We start from the raw sequence: 23945 nt of genomic DNA, 5'->3' as shown, positions 1-23945 counted from the left end.
TTACAGTGCTCTAAAACTTTCTTCTACACAATTCTACTTAAATAAAAAAGTCTACAATCTTGGGGGGAAGAAATGAAAAGAATTGTCAAAATGGATACATGGATTTAATGACAGGTTTATTTTTACTTACATTTGGTGTTTTTACATTTTGCAACCTAAATTGTGACACAGCTTCAATTTGTTTCCTCACTCAAGTAATTTAAGTTGCAATACTGTTTCCTGAATTTGCAATTTCAATTTGCTCATTCTTCTCCTCAGGCTCATCTTTCCTCTTCATAGTGAAGGTTTACAGAATCAGTCAAATATGCCTTATCTGTATCCCAGATTATATCAGTGACAATTAATACAGAATGTTCTGTACCTTACCTGATTTGGAATCAAAAGATTTGAAGTGTTTAGAAAGGGAAAATAATTATCCTCTGTGTTTACTAAATATAACTTCAGGAAAAAGAAAAAAAAAAAAGCTTTTTACTAAATGAATTAGGAATTCTAATTCTATTCTAGTATTTTCAGTATTTTCTAATTGTGATTTTGTAATTCTAGAGGTCTGTATTCACTAAATGCAGAGGACATCACACGTCTCAAAGGTAAATGTTGTATCAACATTACACTGCAGAGAGTCTTGATTCAGTACTGACAGGTACACAGACAGTACATCCCACATCTATTTAGTATTAAAGTTGTCTTAGAGGTTTGCAGTCACTGCATGCAGTGCTCTATATGAATATAAATATTTGATCTCCTCTCATACACTAGCAGGATGGCTTAGATATAATTCATTATTATTATACAATTAAGGGCAGGCTTTTGCACATGTACATACACACCAAGATATCACATACAGATAGTTACACCATATAGTACAATTTATTATGGATCCTCAAGCAAGAACATACAGTATGGTTTATTATTTGTCCATATACATGCACATGTATTTACATACACTTCTTTTAGATCATTAGTAGCTGTCAGCTTTCGTTATATTTCAAAAAAGCAATGAATATTATTTTTCTATCTCTAATGTACAAACTACCAAAACAAATCCCATCTTAACAGCAAGCTCAGTGTGCAGCAAACAACTCTATCGGGCCACTTGCAGTTACTTCTCACTGTAGGCCTTGGGCAACGCAGTGGCAAGAAAATTTCACCTGCACTCGGTCTTTCTACCTCAACACCCATGTCTTGGTATTTGCAAGCTCCTGTAAAAAAGCTCTGGCCTCAGTCCTGTTGTAGTTGCACCTCTGTGATACAGCACACTTCCCATGCAAGACAGTGCTAAGAGGGTAGACAGCCCTTTCTGAGATTCTAGAGGAAAATCATGGGGTTTTTTTTCCCACAAGCCAGCATGATTTGAACCCAGCATGTTCAAACTATAAAAACATGCCTGTCCATCACTTTACCAAATGGAGCAATTCAATAACTAGCAGATGTGCAAATAAGCATTTAGTGCATCTTACAGATATGTTCCCCAGCCTCTTAAAATGCTGCTTTCCATGAACTAGGATCACAGGAGTTTTGCTACATGTAGCTTGAAGAATAGACTCAGGCAAAATGTAAATCTTTATAGTAGAAAAAAGCGATTTGCAAGAGGACAGCTATAGATTTGCGTACTCAGAATAATGGGGATAGGTACTTTTCCATGCTCTGAACAGCAACAGTTCAAGTTTTAGGCATGCATCTGTGTAAATAATGAAGAAAATAAAATCTGATGGCATTTTTAATGAATTGAGCAGCTTCATCTAAATTTTTCCTTTGCATAAAATGAATAAACTTCCAAGTTTATATATGCACTGTTGAATTTTTTTAATTTTTTAACCTCAGACAATCTTCCTTATTGTATTTCTCTCTGTATCCTTCCTTATAATGAAGTTGTATAAGCATTCAAAAACTAATCTCTGTAAACTACACATGACAGCAAAGTTCTTGCTTCTGCTGTTGTATCTGAAATGGAACAGACGATTCTTGGGCACATGTACAGCACAAAGCACACTTCACAGCTGGCTTCAAATGCCAGCAAAGACCACTCAGGAAACAGTGAGAATGAACAGAAATGCGAAGTACGAAGTATTTAACAAAAATGCTTGGACAACATCAGCAGTATGTTATTTTGCTCTGATTTGAGACTGAAATGCTTTCAGTGGGCAGAATTTGGAGATGTTCAAGAACAGGGAGAAGAATTTTTATGTTATTAAACCAGAAGATCTAAACTCCCCAGGATTATAAGAGAAGATCAGATGTGTCCAACAGCTCTTCTTCACATGTGCTCTATCCATCAAAGGAAGAGGAGGCCAACCTGCCAAGCAAATGTTTTATATTGAGCTGGAGGGTTCCAAATGTCTCACAACAGTGTCAGATAAACAAAAGGAGACACGAGAAGGTGACAGGGAAGATCTCACTCAAGTGTTGCTTCTGTTTCGAAGATGAGTGACAGACAAAGAATTTTCGCCATTTAACAACACAAAGAAATCTCAGACTACTCAAGCTAGACATCTATGCGAAATATCAGTGTTGTGCAAAATCTTTTCTAAGATAAAGTGTACAAATATATTTTGGGGGTAAAGAGAAACCCAATCAAAATAGCATAAATTATGCTCCCAACAATAACTCTAACAGAAAACCAATACCACAGTAAGAATATTTCAATAATTTCATTAAATATTAAACTTTACTGACCACAGAGATTGCCCACTTATCAAGCAAATTTCTTTTCTGCTAGAAATAGTTGTATCAGATTGTTACTGGTTGGTGAATGGTAATTTGGGGCACCCTTAATATATGTAATAAATATACATTTAGTTTCATGCAAAATTGCTATGAAAATGGATCTTCACCAAAGAACGATGAGATGGCAATTTTACAAAACAAGGGACAACTGGCAGAATATCCATTTTTTTCTGTGATCAACAGTGATTTATGATAAAGTCAAATAGCTGAAACCACTGCCTGCTTTACAACAGTTACAACTACTTAAAAGCACCAGTCAGGGCCTGTCTCTCCACCCCATGACGGAGTGGGACAGGCTGGGGGGCAGCTGGGGACACCCCAGAACACTGTGCAAGTGTGTGGTGGAGACAAGGGCTGAGGCCAGGCTGGGACATCAACTCATGAGTGGACCCCACTCAGCGGTGTCCGTGGCTGGGCAGGGCAGGGCAGCGAGGTGGCAAAGATGAAGGCAGGAGCGTTACAGCATTGCTAGTGCAAGGACTGATGGCTCTGGGGGGGCTGAAATGGGGTCCTGTGCCATGAGTGGGGTGGCAGAGGTCCCGTGGAGGCTGGTGAGGGATGTTAAGGGCTGTTAGTGCCCCCTGTACCCTGACAGTAAGCCAGTAAGACATATCTACTGAAATAAAAACGACAGTTCTGTTCACTTCCAAGCACAAATTTCTATGGCAAAGAGGAGTCAGCAGAGGACAAACATATAACCATTATGAGAAGATCTGTTTTGATAGATCTACAGACTGGCATTGAGAAAGTTTCTACACACATTTCCATGTTTGTTTTTTATTTTTTTAAGTGAATGAGTGAAGGGAGAAATCAGATCCCATAGCCCCATCAGAACCTGGGCATAAATGGAAATCCAGTAAAAGCTGAAATGAAAGTCAAAAAGCTGTTTAATATATCACTGAACAAATTAACTTGCTTCTTTTGATGGGTATAGCAGTTTTCCCAATTTAAAAAATATTCCTAGCAATTCCCTACTATTTTAAGTCTACTCCAGTAAAGTAACTAAGTTTAAACCTGTGTAAAACAGAAAATAGGCATTAGTGCAAATGTTCTTGCTCTCTCAATCAGCAAATTTCCCCCTCTACTAAAAGTGAGATTTCACAGTCAATTTAAGCTGATCTAAGACTGCACTGCTCCTGAGCAGGGCAATCCAACTTCCTTTTATCTCCAGCTGCGTGTTCCCACCACTTCCCTTGTGTGGGCTCTAGAGATCATACAGCCAAAGGATAAACAAGATCAGCTCACTGATCCTACTGAAAACTAACACTGAAAATACTTCGTTTTCAGTCAGTTTCTTAAGAACTGGAAACACCCCTTTCTGTGACAATCTACAGTTAACCCTTGCATAAATTGTGAAACCTCAACATTAGATGGAAATTGAATTGAAAGAAATAATTATTAATAACAGAGCAAGAAGTGAGAAGTACAAAAACCCTGGCAGTCTGTTACAGGCAATTACAATATTTTGAAAGAACAGTTTTTATACCAGTTTAGAACCCCCCCTAGTCTACACAGATCTTAACGTACAACAAGTGAACAGTTAAAATGAAACAAATTACAGCAACACACTAATTTTGAGAAATGTATTTCAAATCTACAAATACTTAGTTCACATGAGAAATATAAGTAAAGGAAAAAAATGTCATTAAAATGTTGTAATTTTAATTTTTATTTTTCTTTACTACTTTTCTTACTTGACTGTTTTAAATTTTTATGCATTTTTAACCTGGTATTGGAGTTTTTAATTTGCAATTTTTTATCAGGTATTTTTTGCTAACCCTGCTTGTAAAGCAATTAGGTAGATCTTCTTTCCTCTTTTCCAGTCTTTCATGTTTGTTAGATTTTATCTGTGTGGTATTGTGATAATAAGCATACTGTTCCTTTCTGATGTTTATTCCTTGCTGCTTCTGGTTTTATCTGTCATCTAATGTGTGTTGCAACATGAGAAAGTGTATCTTTTATGGCAGCTAAAGATACAGCAATAGAATAATGTGGAAAAAATACATTGCTCTAATTAACTTATATCACTATGAAGAGGTTTAATGTTTACATTAGAGAACAGACAGGTGACATGGATAACTAACATCATCCTAGATAAAAATATATTAATTAATAATATCAAAATACTTGCCTGAGTTCTGTTTCAAAAAACCATCAAGGCCATAAGTGGTTTTGGCCCTGCTTGCATTTTATAAACACACATTTTTAAAATCTAAATATAGTGTTTGTAAGGATGGTAACCTGTCTGATGAGGTCTATATGCAAGTGGCATCCCCAAAAAAGAGTTATTAAGAGTTTCCAAGTCTCCACATGATGTCAATGGTAAATTAAAGGCATCTATGAAATCTGCTAAAATAAGATTCTTATTGCAGACATAACTTTCACTATGTAGGCATACAAATTAAAACAAGTAAATATCTTTATTATTGGGCTTGTGAAAATCAATCAAAACTTGATTTGAATTTTGGACTTAAAAGCCTTAAACAACTTGTTCCATTACTAATCTCTCTAATATGACTTCTTAATGTGTTATTCTTTTTTAGTGTTATTATTAACTGGATTACTCACAATTGCTTGTATATATAGCTTTACCTCTGTGCACTGATTTGTATTTTTAATACATTAGCACCCATTCATGCTTTAAAAAGATCACCTAGTATATATACATTATGAAAATTCTATGCATGGAGCAGATAAGAGTGGTTCACCATCAGTACGAGTTGTATGCCTAAACCCTATTTGAACATCAGATTTTGCATGGTATCCTCCCAAATCAACAGCTGGGGGGAAAAAAAAAAAAAGATTACCTTCTTAAGAATGGGCAACAGTCATCTGCACACAATCACGTTAAATTATTAAAAATGTAATGAGCCTTTTTTTAGGTTGATTATGGCCAGACTGGAGCTCTTTTACTCAGTGGCTCAGTAAACTCACTAAATGTGACAAGATGCTAAAACACTAATGGTTTGTATTCTGACCTTTTCTACTCTTTATCTTTTTGTCTGTTTTTTTAATCATGTAACCTCTTAGGGAAGGAAATATTGCCTTCTTTTATGTTGGGAAATTGCCCAGAACATTGCAGACACTACCCAAACAAAGTGTAACTATAATAATAACAAAAATAGGAGGAGGAGGTTTACTCGACCTCATACCAGCAGTCCCCTGAAGACCCCTATCAAACTCAATGGAATTGTAACCTGGCATATTGCTTTAGTAAAATTGTCCACAATTAATTGCACCAATATAATATCAAAACTTACAACAGAAAGGATGCATTGGTATACAATCAAGAGAGAACTGAACTTACTTGTTGAGAGAGTCATATATGATAGTTAAAGTAGCCACCTAAAAATATAGAAATATGTACCTTTTGTGTTGTCCTGAGATGAAGTTAGAGATGTAGAATTTTCTCTCTGTTCTGCTTCTGGCTTCATAATCTTCGATATGGCACTGTTAGGTAAATATCTGTGGCCCCGTCTCGTAATCTGTAAAACAGAGATAATGGTTTTCTTCTTGAAGCATTTGGATATATACAAATAAAAGGCTACATAAGAGTTCAATACCATTAATACACATTTTTCCACTGAATAAGGTCTCAAAGTAAAACCTTTCCCTTTGATCTTGTTTGCTGCACCATGCCCTCTGCCAGCCCTCAAAAACACATTTAAGTAGTGTATGATAAAAAGGTCAATGTAATGAAATAAACTCTGCAAATACCTCATTTTCCCTAGATTTAATTATAATGAATCTTCTCTACTGTGATAACATTTTTTAACCTTTATAATTTTACAAAGTGCTTGTACCAGATTCTGTTAGTCCCTCATATTTCATGCTATGTAGTTTCATTTATCTCCCATCTATGAAATATAGCACAAGCATGACATTTCGTATTTTAGAAAATTGCAGTATTACACAAGGAACACTGCCTTCCTGTATCATTAATACTAACATTATGATTCAGACCCATGGCTTCTAAGTCTTTCTTTTAGATTAATTTATTGCAATAATAAGCCAATTTCTTTGCTTGCTTCTAGTATTTTATATAGCAGTATAAAGATTTGAAAAGCATAATATCAAGACTTCAGTTATCCTTAAATTTCTGTTAATACTCCCATGGTCTTCCATATGTGATTTTTCCATCAGCTATGAAAACATCAGCCTTGTGACTACTGGTGGGGCACCCCACTGAGATTTATTTAATTTTTATTGATTCTTATGGGTATTTGGTATATCAGATAGTAAAACAATCTTTTGTATTGTTATCAGACTCTCTCCTCCTTAATTAAATGGGATCTTGCTATGTGCTACACAGAAAATGCATATTATAAAAACATAGTCTCTACAGAAAAAAGAAGCTGTAAGTATATATATAAAGAGAGAATATGTGTTAAGTAAGCAACTGATATTGAAAACACTACAATAATAAATAAGCAAACAGATGCAATGGTATCTCTGGTTGAGGCTATACTTGCAGCTCTGTTAGCAGTTGGTGGATCTGTCTCACCTCCTGCTATCCATAGAACTTTTCTTGGGGAAAACTATGTTTATAGTTCAGCACTTAAGCATGTTTTTGGTTTAGGTTTGGTTTAGGTTCTCGGACTTACTTTTTCTCACAAGCTGGCTTTCAGTTTAATTTCTGACTCTGGACAGTCCTGCTAACCGAATTTTTAAAATTGACATAAACGGAGTGAAAGGTCATTTGTTATATTTCATAGTTTTTTCACTGAAAAATGCTAAAATTTCACGCATGTCTCAGATAATATAATATTAACAATTCTAAATGATCATATGTAGAAAATTTGAGAACAAGTTTCTCAAATCAAATCAAAATCACTGAAAGTTTCTCCACTTCTCCACAGCACTGGTTCAGACTATGAATGGATGTGAGCTTTAGAAATATCATTTTTTGTTATAAATAATGATCTTATAAGACAATCAATACTGATAGCATTAATGTAATAATAAATGCAATTCTGAAGCCTTTAGTTAAGAAAATATAGATGAATCCTTAATTACTCACTGTGTTGAGTATGTTCAGTGGCAATTTTGCTTTAGTAAAACTATCAAAAGTGGCTTAAAAAGCTGATTTTAAAAATATAAGAACTCAGTGGAGTTTTATTCCCCAAAAGACTCTTTAAATAGAAGGCTTGATTAAGTGAAAGTTAGTTAATGACTGAAAAAAAAAAAAAAAATCTTTCAAGAGAATACTAAGTCCATAATTAAATAACCTGGTGAGATCTGGAGAAATTTAACCTGTAGAAAACTCAAACAAAAGCTTATGGATAGATCAAGGTTTCTCAACCACTCCAGTAGCACAGAAAATAGAAGCAAAACTACTAGTGAAGGAAACATTTGAATGGCACTTGCACACCATTAAACTAAAGGATTATTGGTTTATTTGACAAACATTTCAAAACATGTGTTTTACTCATGACTTCTAAGACAAGAAATAAATGTGTTTGGTGTACGGTGTACATTTGGCTACCAGGGAATCTTGCTGCTTTTCTTGGTAGCCTAACTGGCTCAAGGCATTAGCAATTTAAGGACTGCTAGTGCATCTATGGACACAAATCCCAGTTACTCTTTGGGAAATGTTTTGGGGAAATGTCCTTGCAAAGAGACTGCAGTACTAGTTTAGAAATGAAATTTTAAAATATAGATCAAGAGCTGGAAACGTGTTTCCAAGCTAAATTACTCTGTAGCACTGTGAAACTTGTGTTAAAGGATATTTATAAGCACAATACAATGTAAATACAAATGATACATTTCTATTAAGACAAAGCTATTCCACAGATACAAATATAAAAGCACATTCTCCTAAAAAAGTCTAGCTGCAGTTCCTGGGACTTTGAGCACAGTTAATGCACAGAAGACTGTACCTCTTTGCATTGCCTTAGTGTTTAAGGCTGTTGCAAACAACCAAATTAAATATATTTGCATCAAAAATGTGTTTAAAATAATTCTAAGTTTGTGAATCCAAGCACTCAAAATTTACAAAATGCCAGAAAATGGAAGAAATCCAGAAAATAAAGATTGATCATCATACTGGCTTTGTTTCTATCCCATCCATTGTACTCCACTCTTATCCACTAAAAAAACATTTCTAAAATTTATGGGAACATCTTTAACCTTAAGGTCATCATACAGAAATGCCATTATGTGGAATCTTGTAAAAATGTTGTCAGCAGTACCTTTACTGTACTCTATAGCTGGCATTTCAGCCTGTCCCTTCTGCAATTAACAGTCACAGTAATAAGATTTTTGAAGTTTAAATCTCTCTAAAGGAGAAAAGCTGCTTTTTCATCCCTTTCTCAAAGTGTACAATATGATTGGCAAAGTATCAGGAATAATAAGACAACTGGTTGACGTAAACCCGAGGAGGAACAGAGAAGCTTTTGTTCTGAGCTCTCATCAAAATCTTGGAAATCTTGCAATAGGAAATGTTGCTGGAATGTAGGTTCTTATTAAGAGTTCTTACATGTTAGGCCTGCAATATCTGAAAACTCTTACCTGCTTCAATAATTATTGTACACCATCTCATTTGCTGTCTGTAGCTGAAACAGCTATACAGTTAACTATTTAAAATTTTCTTGATACAAAAATATTTATTGAATTCATTCTCTATTAATGCATCATTGTCCTTGTTATCCCCTAATAAAACATGCAATAAATGATGCAATCCGAATACTATAGCTCATAGAACAAATGCCTTTAAAAGAAATGGTAGCCTAAAGCACTGTACACGTGAAGACCATATTTCCTAGACTGCTTGTTAAATGAAATGTTAAATGTAAAAAAGCCTTGTGTAGATTAAAAATTAAGGTTGTAAAGTCAACATTACCAAGTCAGAAAATGGAAAACTGATGGTTCAAAAAGCTGTACTATATCTACCACATAGACAAGCTGAGTCATCTTAAGCATTTAAAAAATATATGGTAATGACTTCACAAGAAAAGAAACAGAATAGAAAACCATACCATTGGTCCTAAACTCCCCAACCCTAAACCTCAAAGCCACAAACAGAAGGCTTTGGTAGGTATACAGACGTTTATGTAAAACTCAAAATTTTAAAAACGTTTTCAGTTATGTAAGGATCAGTGTTAACTCTTGAATTTAATTTCTTCTTTTTTAAATAAGATACAAAAAGAGAAAGATATGCTTGTGGAACTTTGCTATGTAAGTACTCTCACCAAATCTGTTTTTAAGTGAGCACTGTCATGTAATTCAGGTTCTCTGGACTTAAGTTCCTTCTAATCAATCTAGTAGCTTAAAGGAGAACACCCACTCCATAAAAACTACTTGAAGTGCTGTACTCTTACTCACACTGCATCAACTTACGTATGATGCTAAGATTTCTGGATTGTATCTCACAGATATGAAATCAGGTGGTTTGTGTGAGATGACTGTGTGCTGCTTACAACCACATGGAAGGAACTCCTAGATAAAGGATCAATCCTTTCAGGTTGCAAGCAAAGTTAATGAAAGCACTAGTTATTATTCTAGGTAGCTCTGCAATATATATTAATCACTGAAATTCTGCAGAAACCCAAGCAAATACATCAGTTAAACAATCCACCTCTTCTGTAGTCTCCATGAAAGTAAAGAAGAGGCTAGACCTCAAAATATCTGCTATGACCACACAGACATATAATGTGGTTCAAAGCATTCCTAGGTAAGAGCCGTGGCAGGAAGGCATTTTACAGTGAGAAGACTGAGCTGGATGTGTTCCCATAAGGAAGCAGATCAGTTTTGACTAGTTGCTTCTTATGCCTTTGAAAAAAAAGAGGCAAAAACCCCAGCTTTTTAGAAAGAGAAAATGTTATACTAACAAAGATTTCTCTGACAGAGAATTGATTGGATGAAATTTGTTTCTACTACTGTTCAGAGAAAAAAATATATATATAAAGGATATCAAGAAATACTCAGGTCAAGGGGTAAGTCCAAATCACTTTTCATACAGAGTTGAAACCAGACACAGTAAAGTCTTGAGGTTAGAACCAGAAAAAGTACCAAAGTAGTGTGCAGGATGTTTGGGATCAATTGATGTCACCAACCATGTTTTGATTACATCAGTGAACAAAAGATAGTCACCATGAACCACAGAAACCGGGCAGCTATCTGTGGCAGATCGATGGCATTTTCTCCTCTCCTGTGATACCATGTTAAGGCTTTAATTTTAAAGGAGAACAAAGCCTGTGGGTCTGCAATTAAGTGTAGGAAAGTAGAACCTGCTCACAGCAGCTTTCTCTCCCTTTCAAATCTACCCTCAAGAATGCAACAGACCTCCTTTTAGAAAGACAATAAAGTTATGGTAAAGATCAGAATTGTTAGTTTATATGTTTATAAAATCCAATATATTATCTATGTTCTCATAAGAGGTTATTAATTTTTTCCATTTTAAATGTTCTCTCTCATTTCCAATTTGAGTTACAACCTCTTAAGTTAGAAACATAAGATATGAGCCATCCCTCCTGACTGGTCATTTGCTATATTGAAGTTGCAGAGTGTTCATAAAATGGACACTGGTCACATGTGGTGTGAGCTTTTAACTAAAATAACTCTCCATTACAAAAGATGCTTATAAACATTAAACTCTAGCATATTCTCACAGATTTCTGAGAGATACAAACACAAGAACATCACAAACAAAATAAAACTTTGGTGGTTCTCAGTTCTACACAGTAATTCATTTAACAATATAGATGTGGTTACTAATTACTGGACATTTAGAAAACATTTTGGTATATGTGTAGTTCCTTCTGCTTTCAGAATGAAATGTTAAATTGGAGGGGATTTTCCAGGATGGAGGACTGAGGAGGAGGAGGAACAGGGGTTTTATTGTAGCGCAGTGTTGAGTAGTCAGTAGTAGGTGGATGCTGCTTTGCAGAGAAATCATGCCAACTATAACAAGAGGAAAAGGAAGGTTACTCAAAAACTCGATTTCACTTCTTTGTTTTCATTCTATTTGCCCATACTTGTACCTGCAACACCAATTCACTGATTTGAGCTTTCTAGTTATTTTAGAAGCGCTAAGGTGATGCGAGCTGGTATAGCCAAGAGCTTTCAGTTAAACACAGAGAGGGGAACATTGTATAAATAAAAGTCAGTTAAACAGTTCCCCAAATTAACTGGTGCTGTCTAGCCCAAGGCTATAAAAAATCTTGACTGGGCCAGCAAACTTTCAAGCCTGCATCCTGCCTATCTTCCTGCCGTAGGGAGCCTTTGTATAAGGCTCATTGTTACACAAAGCAGCTACTTCAGCAAAGGAATCACTTCAGGAATTTAAACCCCATTTGAGGGGATTATCAGAAGTCATCATTTTGATGTTTCTTAATTTTCAGGGTTTAAGAAGAAGAGACGCTAACCTATGGTCCAGTTCATTAAACTATATTCCAAATTCATTGCTATTCATGTCAAGATAATGTACCATAAACTGTAAAATGGAGTTTTACAGAGTATATTAATTTGTGCACCAAAAGTTTCCCAAAATCATGTACCCTCTGTTTAAATATAATCTCTTCGACATCTAGTACTCATTAGGCATTCTAAATACCACCATAAATACCTAAAGTTCTGAATATTATTAGATACTCAATATTTATTTATTTTGTTACACTGTACTTAACCAATCACAATATATCAGAACTAGTTACAATTTTCAGATCAGTGAATTAGAAGTCAAGATTTCTTACCACTTTACCTGATTGCTCACTGTTTCTGGGAAGTGTTAAATTTATGCATAGCAGTTACCCTGGATGACTGACATACTTTTCTAAATTTCTGCCAACTTATGCCAGTTGAAAATCCTCACTCTGCAAAGCCCTGCTCTGTTTATTGGTTCTCATTATTTTTTAATTCATTTATATTTTTGAGGCAATAACCCATGTTTCTTTTTAATGAAGAGCCTCAGAATGTCTCCCTAACCAACTGATAGGTAACTCCTTTTGCAGACAACTGTAGATCGGCACTATTAATACTGAAGTCATTCAGTTTGGATGTATACTGCAAAAAAGGGAGTTTCTGCCTAAGCTACAGATCTATTCCCCTCTAGCTTGTTAACTTGGTCCAGACAAACACTCCTTCCAACCCCAGATAAAGACATTTCTATTTGGATTGCAGAGATTCTATAAATATAGACCAAACCAAAATACAAACGTAAATAAAAATTGTAGTATGTCCTGTCTATGAATTCATATGGCTAGTAAAACCTCTTCTACCTTGATCAGTAAAAGAATTGTTCTTCAACAATTCATTAGGACTTTACTATAGAAAGTCATAGACTAATGATCTGAGGAGTCAAATTTTCCATGCCTACATGTATAATCAATATTCAGAAGCATATTTCATTAAATCTTCAAATCAGTGCAAACCACTGGAAGACCGTCATCATCTGCATGTTCAGTCCTCTTCATTCCTCTCATTGGGGGCATTTAGTTAGGCTAAATTATTTGTTCTCCATGTCCAAAACTCTTCCTTCAGTGTCTTTTAAATGAGGGACCATTTCATGCTGTGTGATCTCAACTTCCCTTGATGACAGCTCTATCCTACTGGAACTATGAAACTGTCAACATCAAGAGCAAAATTTAGGTGTGCAGAAGACAGAAATGGCTCAGCAGCTATCCCACAAACTCTTTCAATAGAGGTCAATAACCCCAGTATCTATGGGGAAAACTGCAAAACTCAGTATTTCCATCAAACAGCCCAAAATAATATGGCTGAAAGTTTCTCGCTGACTGGAAGTAAAAGAAAAATATTTTGTACACATTACAGTTTCAGAAAATGAGTAGGTAGTACCATGACAGACATAGAATAAGACAACAGATCACCTTGATTTAGTAGAGGTAAAAGGTATGCATGGTCAGCCTTGGGGGGGAGTAATGCCTTGTAGTAAACGTGAAGTAACATAAGGCAACTTTATCTCTGTGTCAGAAGGCCAAGCAGGTCACACTTAATAGTTTCTCTTCTGTTCTTAGGCACAGTATTGTCATAGGCAATGTAAGGTAATTTGAGGTCACCTTTATTAACTGATCAAAACCTAAGGTTTGGGATTTAAAAAAAAAAAACACAACAAACCAACCCAACAACCTAACTTAAGAAACATTAATTTATCATGCATATGTCCAAACCCGACCTATATGATAGGAGATCATCTAATATTCAAGATTTTCTTGGATTCAAATCCATACAATGTTATCTTCTCTTTTAAAAGCATTGAGCTGATGCAGTGGCGGTTAAATGGCTTGCCTGGAGTCATCCAGTGCATGAAAGGTAGAGCCATTAATAAAACCCTGGAGTCCCAGCTGACAAGTTCTGTGTAGCAAGGACTGGAGTGTAGTTCCTCTCTAGGTAAATGAAAATGTTGTGGTTTATGTCAATAGAAATATGAGAATCTCCACATTGCATTAGACCTTAATGCATATTACACAGTGTCCTTCATTTGACAGTGGCCAGAAGTAATAAAAGCAACTCCCCCCACCCCCCCGTCCAGTTGACAAATGTTTTGCTTTTCCCCCCATGCCAGCCATTATATTTTCCATGGAGCTCTAAAAATGCATTTTCATATTACTGGTAAGAAGATCTAATGGCTTGTCCCACTAATATCAGTCTTGATCCTCGCAATATAATCCCAACACTTCCCTTGTATTGGAATTCCACAATGAAACAATTTAGGGAACTAAAACATCAGAAAATTAACCCTACCAGGAAAAAAAAAAAAAAAAGAAGAAAAAAAAAGAAAAAAAAGAAAAAGTGAATAGTCTATCCCTCCCTTTTTGCCAGAAAACTATGGAAGCAGACATTACTGACTATAAAAACTCCAGATATATAGGATATTCATATAAGCATCTTCTCCTTTCTGCAATCCCTGTACATTTTTAGCTTCAGTGATGTGAAAATTGTAGCAGCACACACAACACGTCTGGCCAGTGACCTCACTCTGCTACTGGTACTCAGGCACACCAGCTGTGTGGCTTCCTCAGCCAAAGGAGCAATAGGTCACTACTATTTTAAGTTCATTGACTGTCCCCTTATTTTAGTCTTGTAAAATTAGAAAACAATAGGCTCCCCCTCTGTTTTCTCTAGGCCATTCATTATTTTATAATTTACCCCCCTGTTATTCATGTTTGTTCTAAACCTAACAGTGTCGGTCTTTTTTTCACCCATCCCTTGCCCTGAAACAGTCTCATTATCCAATCCTGGGTACATCCCCTGACACAGACAATGAAAGAAATATTTTGCCAATTTCAAAACACACTTCATTTACTCTTAGCATTTTCACTCATGTTCATTAATGCAAATATGCACTCCAAGACTTTGATTCTGTATCACTTTCCTGTTCATGAGCTAATTTAACTTCATGCAAAGTTGATACAAAACATAACTATTCTTATAAAGTAGTTTTTTACATCCATTCTTCACCGATACAAATGACAGTATCAAGTAAACTAGAAAATAAAATCTGACCTAGAAAATACAAGCATATTAATTAAAACATACTGTCTGTCCCTTAGTAAATTATACATTTCTGAATCTTTTAGAAGCATGCCTTTTCAAATAACTCAGGGGATTTGCAGTTGCCTACTGAGCTTTTCATTTCTAGGTCACTTGTTAAATCTACCCCAGGTCAGTACTAACTGAAAATTATTACTGTCTGGCAGCTGTTTTGTAGTCTACATAAAATGAATTAGTGGTTTCTTTCCACTTCCTAATGGACAAGTGGCCCCATCTTACACTTCGACCTAAATGACACCCTGTTGACTACTGCAGGGAAAGAACTAAATAAACTCTTTCTATTCTGTAGGTAGGTCCTCATGGTTAGGAATGAGACTGGTGGGACCCTTGGGGCTATTATATAGCACTACTCTACAAAAAATAAAGCCCTCCATCTACAGAATTCCTGTAATCGGAACAGATAAAATGATATTTTAGTCTTTGGAGGATCTTTGTCATGTAGTTCAGTGGGGAATATGCTACAGGTTGTCCACTGTTACAGTTAAAAAGAGTTGTCCCTTCCGCACCATTTCATAGTTCAAAGGGCAGTGAATGTGTATATGCATGCATGTGTGTATTTGTACAAAAACAGAGGAATAAACCACAAAAGTTTCCTGTTTAATAGTAATAGTAAAAATAAATATTATTTGATAGAGATAAAAATACATTTAAAATGTTTTAATAATAATATGGTGGACAAAAAGATAAAGAGATTTGCTATTTAATAGCAAGAGATGGAAATTAAAACATGATCCATATTTGACTTCTACTCTACTTGTGCTCTGCTTTCACTAGGAATAAAACAAGTTCTACTACCTTGAAAGCCCCCAGTCTCACACTTTCACAAGCATTGAATTCCTTTCTTTTTAGAGTAGACACAAGCACACATGCACCAATGTGTATTTTAAAGAACTTTGTTTCTGTCTATTTGTATTTAAAATATTTCTCACAGAAATCAAGTTTAAGTAAGTCCATTATTTTCTCTACTTTCTCTTGTCTTTTCTCCTTGGATGATAAATAAGTCTCTGTGAATCTGGTATTATCCCTGTCCTTACTGAGCTAGGACAAATTTCCCCTAAGGCCCCCATTTTCTTCTGCATTTTCATTTGTCATTCTGCTCAGCCTGCAGCAATTCAAACAGACCTGCTCCTTGACTGAGAAATCTTCACCTCTTCCTATCTACCAGGATAAGGTTGCTTTTCTATAGTTTTGTGACAACTGAAAATAAAAGAGACGGACTATCAACTTCATCTATCACCATCTTTTCATGCTCTTGTCTCTCAATGACCCTATTGTCTCTGTTCCTATTTGTTCACTTCTTCTGATCTTATTGTTCATCTTTCTTTCTTTGCTACTCCTTACTCTCTTCACTGTTTAACCTAAATTTTTCCAAAGCAGCCCTCATTCCACAAATAAAAAGCTGTTAACTTCAAGGTGATTTCTCCATCTCGAGAACAATACCAGGATCGAGGTTATGCTCAGTTCCATACTCTGTCAGAATTCACCACATTACTTTTTTGAAAGGCCAGATGCATAAATTAGACTGGCTCCTAGAGAGATTACATTTCTGTTACTAGCACTTGCAAGTAAATAACTGAGGTGATACTGATCTTTCTGTTATTTCATGTATGATATTTTCTGTGGGACAAGCTATTCTGGGATGTTTGTACAAAGGACTTTTATTTCATTATTACATGTACAAGCATTGTATATACAGTCTTATTTTTACATGTTTCCCTTTTATATGTTTCCACTAAGTTAACTGCTTTTTAGTTTTATTCTGTGGCCCCTGCTCACAAGCTATCTCTCTGAGAAGGAATTTACCTGTATGGAAAGCAGTTTCCATGTAATGAATGTTAAAAAGAATCACAGACAGACTTGTCAGTGTTTTGTTACCCAGAACTAAGAGTCTTTTCAGGGACTTGAGAACAAAGAATGGGCATGAGGCCAGTTAAACACTCACTGCCATTTCTTGTCCATCTGATTGGAGTGGAAGAAATTACACAAGTTTTGCTTTGTAAACAACTAGATATTGTCTAGCAGAGATAACCTGTTGTTCTTTATGACATTACTTCTATTTCACTGAGTACATCCAATTTATAAGAACAGACACAAATGCACATTCAAATTCTACAAAGCATTTAATATTAAAAGACATATTCTGGTAGCATCCAAGCTACCATTACAATTATTAACAAAGACAAAGCAACTTTCCAATGGATTTGTGATAGTGGTTGTATTCCCTAATATCTAACATAATGCACCCAAAGTATTTGCTGTTTAGACCACAGTCTTTCCCTCAGTGGGGTACTAATTTAAAAGTTGAAGTCTAAGAACACAATTAAACTTTGCTTTTACCATGTCAGGTACACTGACCTCCTCCTAACCCCTGGATGCTGGCTCTGTATGTTTGCATTTTGCTTTTACTTGCCTCTTCTTGCCTTTGATTGATACCTTTCTTATAGGAAACCACCTTCCACTGGCAATAAGACAGATGATGAAAGAGCTGTTCTTGCTCTTGTCCGTAAGGTTTTAATTGTTTGTGTTTGACTATTATTCAAAGACTAACACTTTGGTTATGACTGGCCGTTCTTGAATCCTCACTACAATGGTGGTTCCACAGCCAGTCAGGAACTACTAAATTAATGATTTTGATTGTGTTTTTGTGATAAACAGCAGTACAGAATGTGACTGATCTTATTTGCTACTCTAAGATCCATATTTTCAAGGTACAAATACTTACACTTGATACAAGCATTACAGTTGCTATATTGGTCAACAGAGATCTGTTCAACAGCTCTGGCATAGATTCATGGCTTGGACACTAAAATCTGACATTTGTGGCTGAAAATTGCTTCTCTCTTAGAGTAAAATCAGGATTTTATGAACTACTCAATACTACTTTGCCTTTAGGCACCAGGAGGGGTACTTTCTCAGCAGTTATTTCCATCTCACGTAAAATTGATCTTGCTACTCTAATAGCACCTGAAATCCTAAAGAAGCAGACATAAAGTCTTTTGAATTTAACAAAAATTCATAGTATAGAAGTTATAAAAATTCTTAGATTCTGTGATCACCAAGTACATGATATTTTAACTTTCACAGACATTGTAGCTATCAAAGGAAGAGAATTTCAGATATGAACCTAGAAAAATGGGACTGAACTAGGGTCAACAAGTCCCAACAAATCTGTCAAAGCAGTCAATTGCTTAAAATTCTCTTTTATTGGGAAACTGTTCCTAAAGCTTGTCTCTCTGACAGTTAAAAACTTTTTCATGCTTTTGCAATGTGTATTCACCATGATATTACATCCAGTCATTTGTGTGCTAATACTGGTCCAAGTATTTCTTTTCCTTTTCAGATGTCTATTACCCTGCTTCATTGTCCCTTTCAACATTTATTTTGTGAACTAAGGAAAAGACGCTCTTTCAGTCTCCTCTCGCAGGAGCAGTTCTCCATTCCACACTTCACCCCAATCATCCTTTTCTGCACCAATCCCATTTGAATTCATTTTCCTTGTTAAGAATTGCAAAAAAATATTTCAGAAGACACCTTTTCAGTGCTCTGTACAGCAACAATAGTACTTTCTACCTTCAGTATACCCTACTTGATCCATTCAATAAGCAAGGGCATCTCTTTCCCAGCTGTATATGAGAAAGTCAGACTCATCCTCCAACTGGCTAATATATTTATGCTTTTCTCCCTTTTGTGACGTCTGAGGATATTCCAGTTTCAACTCTGACACCTCATTTTCCATTAGTAGTGAATTTCAGTAGCTTACTACTTTTTGTCCCAAAGCTAATGCAAAATAGTAAGTGTAACTGGTTCCAACAATGAACCTTGAAGGGCTCTACTGATTCCCTTTCTGCAGCCTACTATTTCCCTTTCAGTGTCATCACTGTTATTTCCCTTTATAAACTTCCTCATTCATATTACATATATTGTATTAATTCCCACAGAGTCTAGCTTAACAAACTAAGTTCATCAACACTCAAATAGCATCATAAGAAATGCTTTACTAAAGCCCAGACAAGTGGAATCTACACTATTTCTTTTGCCCAGAAAATTAATTATCAATGAAAGTTATTAAGTAGTCCTACTACAATATACCTTTATAAATTCAATGTCCATTTTTCTCTATTTTCCATTTACTTCCACACTTTTAAGTATTCTTCCCACCAGAGGTTGTTCTAAAGCTTTGCATGCTAATAAGACAATTAAAGAAATAGTAGCACATATGATTCTTTTTAAATGTAGGCCATGCATCTGCCATTCAATAGTTACATAACCTTGTCCTGTCTTTGACAGATTTATCAAAAACTAACTGTTTCAAGACTTCTCATTTAACATATCTCTGTCATAATTTGATGGAGCTGATCTGGTTCTTCTGAACTGATCACATGGTACTTCTTGAGCTTTCCTTCCACATCCAGTAGGGCAGTTTCCATTTCTCTAAACTCATTCATACTTATTCATATTAGTTGTGTGCATATTCATACTATATATGTGCAAGGCATTTTTGACACTGTCCCACACGACATCCTTGTCTCTAGAGAGACATGGATATGATGGCTGGACCGCTTGGAGGAGTGGTTAGATAGTTGGACTCAAAGACTTGCAGTCAACAGCTCGATGTCCAAGTGGAGAGCAGCAGTGAGTGACATTCCTCAGGGGTCGGTGCTGGGACCGGCGCTGTTTAACATCTTTGTTGATGACAGGGACAGTGGGATCGAGTGCACTCTCTGCAAGTTTGCTGATGACACGGAGCTGTGTGGTGCTGTTGACATGCTGGAGGGAAGGGATGTGCCATCCAGAGGGACCTGGACAGGCTGGAGAGGTGGGACCGTGCAAACCTCATGATGTTCAACAAGGCCAAGGGCAAGGTCCTGCACATGGGTCGGGGCAATCCCAAGCACAAATACAGGCTGGGGCATGAGTGGTTTGAGAGCAGCCCAAAGGAGAAGGACTGGAGGTATTAGTGGATGGAAAACTGACTGTGAGCCAGCGATGTGCACTCACAGCCCAGAAAGCCAACCGTGTCCTGGGCTGCACCCAGAGCAGTGTGGGCAGCAGGTCAAAGGAGAGGATTCTCCCCTTCTACTCCACTCTCATGTGACCTCACCTGCAGTGCTGTGTCCAGCTCTGGGGCCCACAACATCAGAAGGACACAGACCTGCTCGAGCCTATCCAGAGGAGGCCTGGAGCACCTCCCCTGTGAGGTCAGGCTGAGAGAGTTGGAAGGTTCAGCCTGGAGAAGAGAAGGCTCCAGGGAGACCTTATAGCAGCCCCCCAGGACTTAAAGGGGGCTACAGGAAAGATGGGGAGAGACTCTTGATCAGAAGGTATAGGGATAGGACAAGGGGTAATGGTTTTAACCTGAAGGAGGGCAGATTTAGATTAGATATAAGGAAGAAATTCTTCACTGCGAGGGTGGTGAGACACCGGCACAGGTTTCCCAGAGAAACTGTGGCTGCCCCCTCCCTGGAAAGGTTCAAGGTCAGGTTGGATGGGGCTTTGGGCAACCTGGGCTAGTGGAAGGTGTCCCTGCCCGGGGCAGGGGGATTGGGACTAGATGAGCTTTAAGGCCCCTTCCAACCAAAACTGTTCTATGATTTTATGATCTTTGCATTTGTCCACTTATTCAACACCTCCAATGTTTTTGAAAGGTGAGAAAAATCTCCCCTCAGCTGAATTACATTGCTACTTCAACTAGACCTAGACGTTCTGTAGATCTATATCAAAGTAGAGAGGAGGATTGACAGGTTACTTCATGAGAAATAAGTATTCCACTTTTTGTTAAAATACATTCAGAAATCTTTCTAAGACTGACTTGTAAGATGCATGTTTAAAACAGATCAAGTCTTTTCTAATTCCTAAGCATTTTGACAGATTCCAGGAATGGTACTGAATAGTCTCCTTCCATATTCAGTAAAACGTTATATATTTTGAACATGATGATAAAGTGATTTCATAGTTCAGTTTCGTTTTTTTAAACCACATGACAATCAATCCTTCCCAAAAGACTTTATTTTGGTGGAATAATTGTTATCAAGCAACTTTGCTTTAACATCTTCTTTGCTTAGAAAAGAAGAGGGAATAAAAAACACAGCTTTCAAACCACAGAGCAACCGTTGAAAACTTAAAACCACAATACCCAAGAACAGACTGAGCCTATGATTACCTAACACAAAATGTGGTTAAAACTGGGCATCATACCAAGTTTTTCACAGAAACCCAAGGGGAAAATGGAGTATAAGTATCCATGGTTACAGTGACCCTTGCTTGGCACCTGAAGAGATCTTTCTAGAAAAAGACAGGTAGAAACATTTATCAGGGTCCTCAGAAGTAGCAAAGCTTCTTCCTGTTTTTATAAGTTTAAAAAAAAAAAAAAAAAAAGATAAAATAGCACTTAGTACAGACTGTCTTGAACACAGACTGTAACCTAGAAATATTTTTAGAATTCCCCTCTTGTATGTTTTTCACAATATTCAGTCAGTACTGAAAAATAATCTCAGAAATATAGAACCACCTACTTAAAATAATGGCAAATTCCTAGAATAACAAATTCATTTATAAAGTGAGTATTTAAAGACTAAAGTCTTTCTTCCCATGTTCATTTGCACTTAACTCATAAATGAAGAAACAGGATTGTAGGCTACAATTTTTAATGGAAAAAGTTTGAAGCGTAAATTAAGCTAAATTGGAAACATCACTGCTATGTCTTGAAGCTCCTACTCTCCCTGTACTTCTGTACTTCTGTTCAGCTATACCTTGGAGGGTACTGATATAGCTAAACACAGACAACAGTTTGCCTGGATGGCTTTTTTTTTTTTTTCTACTTCTTCACTGACACTCACCTGCTCTCTGTTTATAAGTTCATATGGGGAAGATTTTTTAAAAATGTATGCTGATGTATATCTCGGTATACTGAAGCATGAACAAACATGCACATGTGAACAACAACAACTCATGACAACTAATTTTCTAGATGCTTCTCCTATGTGTGCAGTCATCTGGTGAGACAGTGAAAAAAGTGAGCTGAACTGAGTTTGGATGGTAAGTTCCTCTCTCCCTGGCAGGGAGGAACACAGCTATTTCACATCCAAGGTCCACGTACAAGACAAATGCAGTTCTCCTTGTGAAAAAGGAAGAGATTTTTAATGCCCTTTATTTTCTAGGATGTTCATCTTCTATTCTTTATGCCCTTTAAGGACTCTGCCTTGCCTTCTTTTGTTGAGGTAAGGGCTCCACAGTTCCTCATAACAGATTGTTGCTGAATCACCCAGCTGTATAGATCTGATCTGGATCAGACATTAGCATGCTATCACTTTTCTGTCACATCAGCCAGAGCATCTGCCGTGATGTCTGTAAAGTCTTTGTTCCAGCCATTATGGAAATGATGTGGATGATGCCTGGTTCAGCATAAAGTTTGCCCAAAGTTGCCTGTTCCACTTTCTAAAAATGAATTTGAATCAGCAAGATGAAAGTTTAGCAAGTTCAGTTGTAAGAGATTAGCTCTTTATATCATGTGGCTGGAGCACTGTTTATGCTGTAAGAGATACCCTGAAAATTGGATTTACCTTCCCATTAAATCAGAAAAGAGGTTCAACATCCCAATCATTTCTTCAAGCCATTCTCCTGCTTTCATAGAGGTTGCCACCTAATGACTGAGAAGAAATCACACCGTGTGACCTCAGTGATTATTTACAATGATTAGGCTGAAAATCCTACCTACCAAATTTTCAAAACAGCAAGAGTAAATATCACTATCCATAACCAATCAGCTCAAAATAATAAGCAGGTAGTATCATGCTCATTTCACTGGCAATTAATGAACAGAGGAAGGAATGTACCTGCCATAAATATTCCTACAGCTCTCTATCTACATCCTTATATTTTACTCTAAATAAATGGATATAGCAGGTTGTAAATGTGTATTTACTCAGGGTATTTAAGCAAGTACTGTATATAGAGGGCTTGACTGCAGCACTGAATATTTGGCAACATGCTGGGTCATGTTTTCAACAGACAACAAACTGATGGACAGTTACTGAGTAAATGCTATCAGTTGTATTACCTATGTAGGAAGCACTGACACAAAAATGTAAAGCCAGTGTTATTCCTGCACCTCCTGATAGAAAAAAAAAAAAAAAAAAAAAAAAAAAAAAAAAAAAAGGCCATATCTCAATGGCATATGGCAAACCTGATTTCCAGCAGTAAAAAAATATTGTGAATTCTAAACGGAATTTTCAGGGAAATAGTGGGAGGAGAGATCCAAAAGAAAGGAAAAATGGGAATGCACTGAATCACTGACTTTGGGTGACCTCCCTACTTACTGAACAGCAGATTCAGTCAGAAATTTTGAGAGGAAGCAGCAACAGAAACAATCCCTGGCACCCAGATTGAAAAACAAGTATCCAAGCTGAGGTTCAGCACCCCTATGCACAGACTTTACTTCAAAGCTGTTGCAATAAAACATTTGTGAGCTTCAGACTGTTAAACTGAGCTAAACAGGAAGAGTTATTGCTCCTACTCTGCTTTCAGTGCCACTTTTTAGACACAAAACAAGTGGGCAAATGAGCTAAAGAAATGATTTCAGCAAGCTCAGAATCTCACAACATATGAAAAATCAATACCTACTACTGGACCCAAAGAAAGGAATTAGTACGAATGTGTGAAAATGATAAAGAAAACATGGCATGTGCTAACATACTTTGCTACATCCCAAGCAC

Source organism: Athene cunicularia, assembly GCF_003259725.1.
Source record: "Athene cunicularia isolate RWA chromosome 7 unlocalized genomic scaffold, athCun1 chr7_part1, whole genome shotgun sequence".
Taxonomy (NCBI): Eukaryota; Metazoa; Chordata; class Aves; order Strigiformes; family Strigidae; genus Athene; species Athene cunicularia.
The sequence above is the reverse complement of the archived record's forward strand: the minus strand, read 5'-3'. Positions refer to the sequence as shown.